We start from the raw sequence: 14,058 nt of genomic DNA on the forward strand, positions 1-14,058 counted from the left end.
AATCAGATAAAAAACACCATCATCAACGGCCTATTGCCGTATATAAACGCCATTCAAATTGACACGAGAATTGACAGCCGGTATCTCGATCTACGGGCAGAGGGTGGGATAGATTCGCCCCCTTCCCGCGCCCCTGCAGCGAAGTCATGATAATAGGAAATCGAATAAAATTTCGTACGTTGCGCATGATCGTGTCATTTCAAGCGGCCGTTCTGATTTTTCGCATTCTCGTTGTCTTCCATTTTCTCAGCGGGCGAAAAATATTTCCGTGAGCGGCCTCGCCGGTCTCCCGGGAATGCGTTTATTTCTTATCTTTTTTTTCCCAAGTTGCGGGGGGGGGGGGGGGGGGGGGGGGGAATTCGCGGTCAGAAGTTCGGAAAAAGTCCATAAAAATTTCAAGAGTTCGATCGGTTCTTTCGCAGAAATTCGTCTGGAGATGATACCGTAAGAATGAGAATGGGGGACGAAAAATAGTAGTACACGACTGAGCGGACGAACGACCGTTACGGACGTCGCTTCGTCTAATTTCGCAAAAGTTTAGCCAGAATATTTTGCTTTCATTTTCACGATTTTTAGTCGAAAGGGGGCTAAAACCCGACGCGGCGACGGTGTACCCGAAGTGCGGGGGGTTACGAACGCCGATACAAATAGTAATAATCGTTGTAATAATGGAAGCCTACCGTGATTGGCACGTAACACGCCACGCTCCCATCAGAGTTCGAGGGACGATTACAGACGAAATTGGCCACCCCAGTTCCAACGAACCCCCCCGTTTCTCCCGATTTTTCCTGTTTTCCTTTATCCGTTATTTATCTACTCGTTCGCCCATGTGTTCGCTACTTTCGTACTGTGGGTGGAAACTCGCCGCGTTTTCGACAAAAAATTTTGTACACAGAGAAACGAGATGCGAGAGCGAGCGGAATAATGAATTAACGAGAATACGGTAGCGGGGAAATCATCAGTCGGCGGGAAAAGCGATCCACGGGACAAAGAGACAAAATTGCGACGAGAGGTAGACGCACTCGAAGTATATTGAAAGGTTTTTAATTAAATGTAAGAGCGAGCCTACCGCTGCCGATGCGAATTCATTTGACAAATTGTTTATCGTTCGAGTTTCCGTTATTCCGGGGGGTACGGGGAGAGACACGCACAGAGGCGGAGGGTAACCCTTTCGAAGGGTCGTCTTCTTCTCGTGTCGCCGTTTCAAACAGACCTGAGAAGGAGACGAATTTCAGGCGAATCGCTCCTTCGTCGTATAGAGCTGCCGCAGTCGAGAGGTGAAAAAGACGAAACCCGGTAGACCTTGAGAATGCGAACCCCGCGACCCCGTTGCGAACCGGAGAGTTGAGTTATCCCTTGTTAAAACTGTGGGTAAAGTGTCACACCGTTGGATCCCGCAGTGCCTTATCTCACGGCGATTAGATTTACATGTAGACGAAGTTATCGCAATTTAACAAACTTTACCACGCCGACGTCGACTCGACTGGCGCGTATACGCGTACCGTGAAAGGTGAGGGCGAAAACTACATTTTTTCCGGATTCTTTCCGGTCCGCGATAAAAGAAAAAAAAAAACACCGAAACACCCGTCTATTAATTTCTCCGGACGGGGAACATTTCTGGACGGTGGGTCCCAATAACCCCCCCTCCACCCCTATCGTATAAATTATTTCAGCGACCGCAACATCGCCCGGAAGATATCGTAGGTAACGCAAACCCCTTTTCCCTCCCCCCCTCCCCCCCGACACGTACGGGTGTGTAAACGTCCGATGGAAATGAGCGAAGCGTTTTCCGCAGGAACGCAGCGAGGCGGGGGAGGGTGGTAATTTATCGGATAATGCTTTGAGCGGTGCGGGGGGGGAAAAAAAAAAAAAAATCGAGGAGAGGAGAATCGCCCCTCGCGCATCGCTCGGTTTCTCCTTTCTCGTGTAACCGGCGCGTCGCGGTGGATTATAAGTTAGCGGAAACTTTTCGGTGTGAGGAATATTTCAGTCGCAGTACCCAGGCTAACCCCCGACCCGACATCAACGTTCCGAACAATTTCATTTATCAGGAGAAAAATAGCAGTTAAACTCAGCGAGCGAGTGTACTAGAAAACTTTCGCCAAGGATCCGAGGGGGTGTTGCCATCCCCGACTCGTACCTACGTACGAGGGGGTAATTTCTTTGGCTTCTTTTTTCTCCTCCCCCCCACCCCACCCCCACCACCTCCTGTCGCTCGCTCGTGTAAATACACGTTCGGTTACACGCTCGAAGTTTTCGATGCTTTATTCATTAACGGAACGCGGATAAAAGAAGGATGAAAATTTTCTAGTTCGAGTTACGCCCAGCGATGAAAGCTCCGAGCGCTTATTCTTCATCCCCTCCCCCCCCCCCCCCCTCACCTCACCTCACCTCGCCTCGTCGGAGGTTCGTGCGGAGTGTAAAGTTTGCGGGGGCGCTTTTGAAGCAGAAGCGGCAGTCAGAAGCAGATGATTTTGACCCGCCGACCTACGGTTTCACAAAGTACGGTATTTCAAGACGTTGGCCGCGTTACCGACGCCGGTGCATCGCGTGTCGGAGTTAATTGGTCGACTGATTACAGGGGAATATCGCATCGACGCTGCAGCGCCAACAACGCCACCGTCGACGACGACCGGCTAGAACGACGAAATTATCCTCTCCGTACGCGGAATCGCGTTATCAAAAAGAACCGGGGAAAAACCGGATCCTCGTTTCCCCCCCGAATATTCGATCGATTCGAATCGAGGAACACCTCGTTCCGTACGCACGGTAGACGGTCATCTGCACCACGATAATTATACCGATATACGAGAGGAAAAAGGAAGGGGGTAGAGGAGGGTGCTGAGGATTCAATGAAGTTTGAAGAGGGTCTCCGGACCAGGGGTCTCCGGGGTCTCCTTAAAACATGAACTCGCCGGCTCCCCAATTCTCACCCTTGAAAATATATTATGTACGTATAACGCGTGGCGGGTACATACATAGGTACCACGGGGATAGCAGCGTACGTACGTACGTACATAAGGGATGATGTATCGTCGGAATTCAGCTTTGCCGCAGCAGCGGTTTGTACAGTTGTTATATTATCCGCGCGTTAATTTGTCACCCTTATCGGAAAACGGGCTGACTCTCCCCCACCCCCCTCTTTTCGGTGAGTTTTGTTCCCCTTCACGCAGGACGATCGTAAGGGGAGGGGGTAACGCTATTCCCTTGAAACAATTTCATCCGTACCGCGTACCCGCGAAACTATACAGAATACGGGCAGGGTGGTATCTATTATGAACGTCGTGTGTTTTGATCGCTTAATCTCTTGGCAGCTGGTTACACTCAACTATATCCTATGTGTTAACAGACGGAAAGACGTGATGTCGGAAAGGAGCCGGGAGAGTAGGTGGATAAAGAGAATGGCGAGGGGCCGTTGGGGAGGGAGGTAGGGGGGTTGGTGGTGGTGGTGGTGCGGGTTCGGTTCTGCAAAACCAGATTAAATTTCAGCTAATTCCGCTTTGCAAGGCAAAGTAGACGAGTACCGAGAAGTATGCGCGAGTTGGTGGGTTTGCGCGCGCGAACGTGTACGGAGCTGCCGCTGCAAGCGTGCTCCGGTGATTTCCGCGAGGCGAGAAAAGGTGAAGTTTGGGGGTAAAGGTGGTAGAGGCGTAGCGTGGCACCGTGGCGTAGGAGAGCGACGACGACGGTGTCTCGGGGTGAGCCGAATTGCCTGTAACGTTGGTTTATATGAAGTCGTAAGTTACGAAGCTTGACTGACTTCTCCATTATGCCTCACTCCAACTCCATGACCGGAGCGCTCCTCTTCTCCGTTTCTTCATCCCCGGCCCTGCCGCCCCTCATCGCGTTTCGACGAACCGCCAACGTCCCCCTCCCCCATCACCCCCCCACCACCCAAAGGAAACTTGGTTTTAATACGGGCGATACCGCTGCGGATCCGACTCCGAGTCGACGATCGAATTCGCCCTTATATTTCAATCGGAAAAATTCGCGAACCCGCGCGATCGCCGGAGATCGCCTTGATTTTATCAGAAAATAAACACCTGTATCTTTAAAACCAAAAATTGACGGACGGGATTTCGTGCGAAACTATAAACGGTTATTAGGGCGTTTATCGGGATCGGGGCGATGTAGCTATTCCAACTTGCTGAACTCGTTGTGTGTGTAACGCGGTAAAATGTACCGGGTGATCCCGAAATCGACCGGACGAATTCGAAGCCTCGATGAAAACCGAACGCTTCGGGCGATCTTTTTTTTTTTTGATTTCGTTTCACATCAGAACTCAACGTTTATTTCGGCTTTGAAAATTTTCCAAAAAATTTCTCGTTCGTCGACGACAGACCGTCGTTCGAAATAGATATTTTGCGAACGGGTTTCGAATATGATTTTCGGGGAGGGGGGGGGAAAAGAATTAGCGTCCCACCCTTTACGCGGGGGTAAGTCGGTATCGTTGCGGGTCCGAGGTGGTTCCGTAACGTGCATATAGAGAGGTATGCGGATGTAGGTAGAGATTTTACATACCCGCGGGTAGGTGGGTACGTATAGGAGCAGTAAAAGTTTGATGGCAAGCGTGCATGCCGCCTTTCAGTCTGATTATTCGAGCGGCTAATTACTACGGCGCAAAATATAGAGTAACCTTCCCCGTCCCCGGGATCCCCGAAACCCCCTCGCCAGCCGAGTCCCAAGCCGTATAGCTATTCTCGATCCCAAGTATCGCGAATAAAGGGGGGAAGGAATTAATTAGGGAAACTGTAATCAGCTTCGCGTCGATGGAAATGGAAATCGGAAACCCGTAGAAATTTCTAAACCAACTATACACTCCGCCGAGAGAAGACCCTTTCAATTCAATACCTTGTAGTACATAAAAGGAGGAGTACGCGCTACGTCTATATATATATATATATTTACCGATGTAAAATGATTAATAAAATATAATATAGTATTATGCAACGTTATGGATTATTTTATCAAGCGTACGTTTCCGCTTAGCGTAAGATCGCCGAAGATTCTCGCAGCAATTTCACCCGAGTGGTAGCGAGTCGGGGTAAATTTATGGGTGAAAATAATGCGGAAATAGTGGAATTCCGCGAAGGGGGTGCAGCGCGCACGAAAAGTAGAAGCAGCAGCAGCGGCGGCAGCGGCAGCAGCGATTCGGGAAAGGAAGATGAGAGGAATATGGGGAGAACGGCGAGCAGCGGGGGAAAAGTGATATGAAAAGACGAAGAGACGAGGTTACATTGTTAGGCGAGGGAAGCGGTACCGAGAAGCGGACGGAGGAGAAGAAGAAGAAGGAGAAAGGGACAAAAAACAAAAAAAAAAAAGAAAAAAAACGGAGAAAAGGGGTGCAGAGCAAATATCGCGAGACGTATTAGTTCTCGGAAACGGGAGGAGCACAAAACGCTCTCCTCTCCCGCACGAGCACCGCGGGAAACGAGGAAACACAGCTATATAACAACGATTCATCCTTGCACAGCGGAATGAGGAGACGAGGGATCCTTCCCAAGGAGTTTTTAATAGCGAGGAACATACGTCGATATCCTTTTCGTACAAATATTTGCTGCTGTGCTTTCGCGGTGTTATCGATACCCGCGAAGAAATATAGTGCTTGGAGAGCGAGAGAAAAAAAAGAGAGGGAGAGAGTGAGAGCGAGAGAGAGAGAGAGAGAGATGAGGAAAAATCAATTGGAGTTTTTTTTTTTTTTTTCGTTTCTTTTATTTCGTTCCTCCGTTTTCATTTTATACAGTCTCTGATATTTTTTTCGGTATTCGGGTATTTCTTTTTTCCGCTAGCTTTATTCCGTCAGATATGAATAATAAAAAAGAGAGATGTGTATATAGACGGGCGTGCATTTTGAAAAATAAATCCTGATTTACCACGTCGAAACCGTTCATGCGAAAAATCGATATCCCCGATGTCGTCGGTCGGGTTCAAGCCGATAGGTCAAACCGCTCTTAGCCTTATTCACCTCCGCTCTATAAAATTCTATCTCAGGATATACGTCGCCTAGAAGTGATTACAATAATTATCCAACTACACCGCGCTAACGGAGGCACGGAATGTCATTGAATATTACAGATGTTGTAGCCGCGTATTTTCTTGCTTACACATATACATATATACGTACGTACGCGAAAAGAAATATTCCCCGAAGACATTTAGCGCGGTATTCGTCTTTTTTCTTCCGTTTCCTTCCCTACGAGGCTGCAGGCTATATCTACGCTACGAGCGGTACGAGCGAGTAAACAGGAATAATTGTCGAGGATCGCAATCATAATCGTCGTCATCAATGTTCTCGTTTGTCTCTCGTTGTTATTTATTCTTTCCGACGCGGAGCGAGAAAACAAAAAAAATCGAGAGCACTTATTCGATCCCCGTTAGGTTGCAGGCGGAGTTGGGCAGGGCGGAGTTCAGTGGGTGAAAAAGAGAGGGAATAAAATAAGAGAAAAAATAATAACGCGGGTCGAGCATGAGCGATGTAAAGGTTAGGCAGACAGTTGGGCAGGTGATTCGAGTGCGAAGGGAAAATATAAGTGTGGAGGGCGTGGAATCGCGCGGAGCTGCTTGCATCGGCCGGTCCGTTTTCGCTCGAGGGGCCGGGGGGTCGGGGGGTCGAGGGGGATCGGGAAAATGGGGAATCGGGTGGTCGGGTGCAGGTCGGCCGGTGGATACTCGGGATGAAATATCCCCCGTCGGGCGGCATCCTCGAGGATTTGTCGGCCAGGAATTGATTTAGGTATACCTCTACGCAGGACTTAATCCCTACGGGGTCCGGAATCGCGTGGTCGCCACCCCCCTTTCCCTACGGACTACCCAACACCCTCGCTTACCCTATACGCTCGAACCTGCGTGCGTGTAAAACGCTGCTCTCGCAAAATAGTCGGCTGAAAAAAATTGCCTAGGAAATCCCCCAATACCGGGAGCCGAAACAGGATTATAGAAAATGCTCGTAACGAAGGAATAATAGAAAGTTTTTTTTTCGCGCGAATTGATCAGAAAAAAATCCGGCGAAAGGGGTGGGTGAGGATTTTTTTCCTCTTTTAAAATCGTCTGCTTTTGTCTCAGAAAAAGAAAAAAAAATTTTTCTCAATATAATACGAACGTCTAATTACGAGAGGGTGGAGGGTAGCGAAAAAAAAAGTCGAGGAAAAATATTTGAGGAGAGATTTTCGGACTGTGTACATAATGCGGAGGTATACACAATGGAGCGATGAATCGGGGAAACGGATGTGAAGGGCTTTTTTATAGTATACACAGTAAACGGCGGGAGGGTGGTGGTGGGTGGTAGAGAAAAAGCTACGTGATACTTTTGTTCGCGCCGTTATATCTTCCTTTAAACGTAAGGCTTAATGGCCCGATTTAGAAGATATCGATTCCGTTGTTTCGCTCGACACGTACAATCCACATATTTATGTACGTAACGATACACGGTGTCTCTCTAATGATCTTTGAGATTGGGAAACAATTCTTATCTTTTATTTTATTTCGCTCGTCGCGGAAGTTCCGGTGGCAATGATATACGTCCGAGTACAAGATTCACGAGATCGAGGCTGCGAGGGATGATAAATATTTTCATTTCGTCGAATGGAGATGAACTGTACCCGGTATGTCGGTACGTAGCGTACGATAGAGGGGTTGGGGGTGGGGGGAGGGGGGTTGCTTTTGTTTCTGGTGCAACGAACTTTTCGATATTCTTTGGATTTTTCCACTGTGCCGGCGTATATATATACACCGCTGCAAGTTACCAATTTATTCTAGCCGCGTTTACGGTTTACTGAACTGCTGAAGTAGAATAGTTTGTGTACCCTGAGTCTACATTCCCGTTACGCGATATAACCGAGCACAACTGTATACCGTGCAGCAGCAGCAGCAGCAGCGGCAGCAGCAGAAGCAGAAGCAGAAGCGGCGGTGGTAGGAGCAGCGGTAGCGGCGGCGGCAGCAGCCTCAATTCCACCCGATTTATTTCCGAGGCAATCAAACCCACGGGAAAATCATCCCTCCCCAAAGTATAAGGTATACGAACCGCCGCAGTCCCGGCAATTAGGAAAACAAAGTTTTACCAAAGCTATAGACTTTAACGGTAGTAATAATAATCGACTCGGCATTTTACCCGGCTGGGGTGGCGGCTAGAGACAATTATGGAATGAATGAAATAATCACCCTCAATTCCGCGTTATTTTATTTCGCATTATTTATTCTTTAGTTATTTTTCCCCATTTGTTTCTTAATTTTTTTATATATTCATTTCTTAACATTTTCATCAAGGACGACGGTTCACCTGGAGAACAACTTCACTTCTCCTCGACTCTTTACCGCGACTCTCTAGCGCTCCCTGTTTATTAAGGGAAAGTTTACGGTTTGCTGAACGTTCTTAAAGAACACATTAAGCGAACGGTTTTCACGGAGGGAGAAAAAAGAGAATTAGAAAAAAAAAAAAACTTCGGAAAAAAATTAAAACCTAAAATAAAACAAAAAAAAAAAAAAAATACCCTACCAGCAACAACAACCCCCGCCCCCGTTTGTGCTCGCTGGCTGTTGCTGCCGCTGGTACCGCGATGTAACGTCGCCATCTCTCAGAGTCGCTGCAGAAGAAAAAAAAAAAAAAAAGAAATGAACGAGTAGCCGAAGATCTCGGAAAGCTCGGTTTTTCTCATTTTTTTTTTTGTCTCTTTTTCATCTCATTCCCAACTGTATTTGCATCCTAATTTTCGTCACCTTACAAATTTCCTTTGGGACTCCCGACCGTTATTTTTTAAAGAGGACCAACGCGATACCGCCGTTAAATTCACCGTGTAAAATCGCGATTTTTTTTTGTCATTTCATCATAGCTGTAGCCAGTAGCCTCGGTATCCGGACTTTTTCTTGTTTTTGTTTTATAGTAATTCCGTACCGCAGCGAAAAATCCCGTTGCAGTCGGATTGATTCGTTTGGGGAATTCGACGCGATGCGCAATTTTCCCTTTTTCTTTCCCTTTTTTTTTTTTTATTTTGTTTTTTATCTTTTATCTCGTCACATTTTGTTAGTTAGGGTCGGAGGAGGGAGGACGGTATCCAGATCGTGCAGGCATCGCGTACGGTGTGCCTTCGCGGCGGCTAATCCAAAGCGCATCACGCGCCGCGCGTGGAAAGCTTAAACGTAAATCCCGCAGGGTGTCCTGTGCAACGCTACCATGATCCCGCAGTATCAGCTGCAGTGGAACCACCGCTGCCGAGGAAAACCAATTTCAAATGGTACCGCGTTTCGTTCCCAAATTTCCCGTAACAGGAAATGAAACTTGCAGGAACGATCCGCGGGGTAACCCGGAATTTCTGGGCCGTTACAAAATGGCCCGCGGTCGCTCGTCTTCCGCGAACATCAAAAGACTGCCGCGCACGCGTTTAATAACGCCAAAAAAAATGGAGAGAACGGAAAAAAAAAACGAAGGAGAGCGGACAAAGCGAAACGCGTTTTCGAAATACCCCGCATCAAACTTAATCGAATCAGATGGTTTTCGCGAGTGCACACGACTCACCCCAGAGCAATATCGCGAAATGCGGAGAGACAAAAAAAAAAGAAAAAAAGAAACAAAGTTGATGAGGAAAAATTTTTAACGCCGAATACGACAGACGGCTCAAAGAAGCGGGACGTTAGGGGTTGACGTCGCACGTTGCGCACAGATGATGATGGCGATGGTGATGATGATGATAATGACGAGGAGGAGGGAGAGGGAGAGGGAGAGGGAGAGTTTTCTTGCCACGAGATAATAACTTGTGCGGTTTGCGACTGGCGCGCGTCGAGACCATATACTCATCCCTTACTTTTCGAGTTCGAGGAATGAAAAGGTGGCGCGAATCCGCCGCTCACTTCGCTGCCAACCCCCGCGGACGACGCGGGGATTGGGGGGTGGGGGAAGGGGGGGAGGGGGGGAGGGGGGGGAGAAAGGGGACGAAAGTCCAGGGGTCGGGAGTTATCAGAGATGACGAAGCACTCCCTGGTCGGTCTTTATGCCATCCGACTACTTCCAGGGGATAACCGTAGCCCGCTCGCCCCTTCCCGACTCTGGAAATTCGCCTCATTTTCGCCATCCACCTTACACCACCTCCCCCGTCAGCTGCGTTTATCCCTCTCCGTCAAATGAGACATTATATGGAGGAAAACGGGAGACGGAAAGAGAATATTTAGAAATATCTATCCATATCCGAATCTCAACGCTCCCTGGGTACGATCTCGAAGGAGGAGTACCGAGGGTGGCGTAGGATCGCGCGCAGTTCGACGGAGAAATTTTCCCCTCTGTAATCGCGATAACAACGGTAACGATAATCGCGAAAATTTCGTCCTCACAAACGGCGGATATCAGATATAACTTGTCCGAGGGTTTTCGCTCGCCGTTCCCGCGGTTCGCGCAGCGGCGGATGTGTTTCCTGCTTCCACGGCTGCAGCCCGCGGGGTATCCCGACCCCGGTACAATAAACAAGATAGCACGACGCTTCGGAAAAGGGAGCGGCGGCGGTGGCGGCGGCGTCGTCGTCGTTTACCCTGGACCGCGTCAGGAGCAAGACGAAGGACACGAAAGCTGTAATCGCGAATTATCACCGCGTTAGGTACCTCCGGGGTGATTCATCATCTTGACGGACGGCTCGGCCCCCGCTTCGTTCGTTCCTACCTGTGCGCACTGCCCTCGAACGAGCGATAAATTATGTACAGGGCGGGTCAAAAGTAGCGACGGATAAAATCAAAGACGTTGGAAAATTCGCCGACGAAAAAATGGAGAGCCGAAAAATCTAGCTACCGTCCAAAGGCGACAGGTGAAGAATCGGCGGTTTCAACCCCTCTTTTTCGCGATTGGAACGTTGGAAAAAAAAAAAAATAATAGAATTTCCGCATAACTTTGGGCTCACGGTAAACGTGAAAAATGGCAACTTTTCCGGTCGTTGAACAGGTGCGCGCGCTTGACTCGAAATAAAAAAAGGGGGCGATTCGATATCGCCGAGGAATGTTGTACTCGCCGGTATCAAACCGTTCGTATCGGTTGGAATATGATAATTCCGCGAATGAACATCCGAATAATTGAAATAGCGCGGTACGTATTATAGCGTGTCGGGTTACCTGATATTCAACCGGGAACTCCTACGACTGGACAAATGCCAAGGTGCAGAGACTCGAGCCCGAGACTCTAACGACTCTTGTTCTCGCTCTCGACTCCTCGGCACGGAGTAAACACACTCGAAGACAGAATAATTATTAAGTACTTACGAAAAGGTTAAACGCCGCATGTATAATTTCCTTCGGAAAACCAACGATAATTTGTATATATACATTCCGTGCTACGAAAGCGGACGAAAAATTATCCGAGATTCTTGCCTCCCACGTAACGTAAGCGAGCGAAGAGGAAAATAAAGAAAGGAAAAAAGAGAGACCGAAAAAAAAGAAAAGAAAAAAGAGAGACCGAAAAAAAAAGCGAAACAACTTCGCAACAAAACGGAATTCCACCGTCTGATATCGATTGTGGAGGAAAATTTTTATTTAAGGGTTGTAACCACTTTACAGGGAAAAGAGAGGAGAAAAGCGGGGGGCGTATAAAGGAAAGTATAAGTAAGCGAGGGGGTAAGTTTGGGTAAAGGAAAGGGAACCAACGGGGCCAGATGGGGGAGGGGGCAGGGGGGGAGGGGGCGTACACACGATGTGAGCTTGAGGGGTATGCGAGACACGCGTCGTCCTAAAGAATGGCTAAAGTTTTAGTTCGCGGTGGTAGAAAATAGACGGGCGTACCCCTCCGTCTAGTTCGTGCAGCCTCCATATATTGCGGCATTACTCTTAGATCTAACCACGTGCCGTGTATGTAATACATATACATCGTATATATGTATGCGATGTATATAACGCACACCCCCCCGGTACATACGCCAACAGCCAGTATAAGAAAGATTGAGAAAAGATTGCTGCACGTACAAAACTGCAATTCCATCTGAAATCGCCCCGTGTGTATACGACCATCGTATAACTGTAACATCACTTTTTTACCCCTTAATATTACATACGACCAATCAGTACCGCAAATTTATCGCTCCGTAGATTTCACGTGAGTACGCGGGTACGAACGTACGTACGAATTAAAATTTTGATACCCAATCGAAAGAGGCGTGTACTCGGAGTGCGCGTACGTGTACGTGTAGTCAGTCAGCTGTGGTAAGAAGATTGATTTTTCTCCCTTTTTCTTCTCTCGGGGTGAATTTTCTTTATTACACGCGTTCGGGACAAGTTTTTCGCGAGATTCGCGAACGGGGATAGGGGGGGGGGGGGGGGGGGGGAAGGGGGTGGTATCCGAACCCTCCGCGATTTGAATTTTTCCTTTTTTTCCTTCTTCTCTTTTTTTTTCTCTTTTTCGCGAAGGGGCCATATGGTGCCCGCAAATTTTCCGCGTCGGTGGCACCGATTAATCCCAAAGGTGGGGAATGTATATTTCCGATTTCAAACGATGACGGGACGACGACAAACTTCATCTCGTTCGGAGGTATTCGGTTCGAAACGAACAGCTATATAACGCTCGCACGTATAGGTAGGCGAGGGATTCGGGAGGAGCAAGATTTCGATCCTGGAATGAAAAAAGGAGAGGAGCTGTCTCCGCCGACCACCTGAACCCCACTTTCCAACTTTGATTATCCAATTTTACGAAGAGCCTGATCAATTTTTTTCATTTTTTCTTTTTCATTTTTTTTTTTCTTGCTCCCACCGCCCCCCCTCTCTTATCCGCGTTAATGGAAAAATCGACGAATGCCACCGACGTTTATCGCTTACCTATATTCGCATTCCCACATAACTGAAAACGATCATTTCTCGATCTCGATATCTGGACATTCACCTCTTTCGATTTTCAACTTTCTCCCGGTCGAATCTTCGCTTTGAACTTGACCCAAATATTCGCACCGGAAAGGGACACGTTGAAAAGATTTTCGAAATTTTTCTCCGACGTTATGAATATGTAGAGGAATTGATATGCGTGCTGTACAGCGTAACAACGTGACACGGTTACGATGATGTGCGAAATGAAATTCGTCCACCGTAGATGTCGGTTGTCAGTTTAGCACTTTCCGGCGTACGATGTGCCCGCGTTAGGGGTGGTGGTGCACACGCGCACAACCGTAAACGTGACACGCGTCTACGTCCCCCCCGCTATGTATCTCATCAACGGTATCAATTTTCGCTGCGATCCAACGCCCCACGATGTTCACCCGACAAATATTCCACGCACACATTATACCGCAAACACGAACGTCCCACGACGAACTTACGCATATTTACAATAAACACTTCACAATTCGGAAATTATTTATCACAAACAAACAAGTGTTTGAAAAGGCCTCGGTACACCTGACCGTCGAGTGCCGCGGAAGCGTCTCGACCGTCACTCCGAACGTACGTGGCTGCCCGATGTTTGTTCGTCTCCGATCACCCGTCAAAACGCCTAGATGCGTGGGAAATTAATAGACGTCGTTCGTAAATTTATACACATTACATCCTGATGTGAGAAAAATTATTTCAGGCACGTCGCGTGGGAGGAGAACATTTTTTGCGCCGAGCCGGACACGGGGAGCTCGATGCCGCGCCGGTGAGGAGGTTCGTATAATTTCAATCCTTACACCAAATTGTACGAACTTTAATTGGATGCCAGCGGTATAATTATGTGCGAACGTACGTAATGAAGAAGGGATATACAAAATGTGTGTGTATGTAAACAGGTGAAGAAAAATTTCTGCAAGTAAAATACAGAGGGGGGGGCAGTTGAGAGGGATCGTTGTGAAAAATGAGAGATGATAATTGAGAAAAAATGACGGTGGATTTATTCGGCAGTTTGCATTGTGCAAGGTATTTCGAAAGAGGCGCGCTCCGTGAATGTGTACGATTTTTTTTTTCGTCTTTTCTTTTTTTTCTGAGGGGGGCGGAACGAATTACTCGAGGCGACGAGTCGTGTATGTATTCGTCATCCGGGTTTTTCTATCCGAATGAAATTTATGAATATAACGTCATAACATTTTGAGGAAAGCTGCAGGTAACGAAACAGTCGGTATAACGTGAGGTATATAA

The 14,058-nt window shown here is 47.9% G+C and overlaps 1 protein-coding gene across 2 annotated transcripts in view; it reads right to left on the reverse strand.

Annotated features, from left to right (window-relative positions):
- The window catches only part of LOC105689312 (hemicentin-2-like), a 48,938-nt gene that overhangs the window by 15,933 nt on the left and 18,947 nt on the right, over positions 1 to 14,058 (reverse strand). The window lies entirely within an intron of this gene.

This window comes from Athalia rosae, chromosome 3 (genome assembly GCF_917208135.1).
Source record: "Athalia rosae chromosome 3, iyAthRosa1.1, whole genome shotgun sequence".
NCBI lineage: Eukaryota > Metazoa > Arthropoda > Insecta > Hymenoptera > Athaliidae > Athalia > Athalia rosae.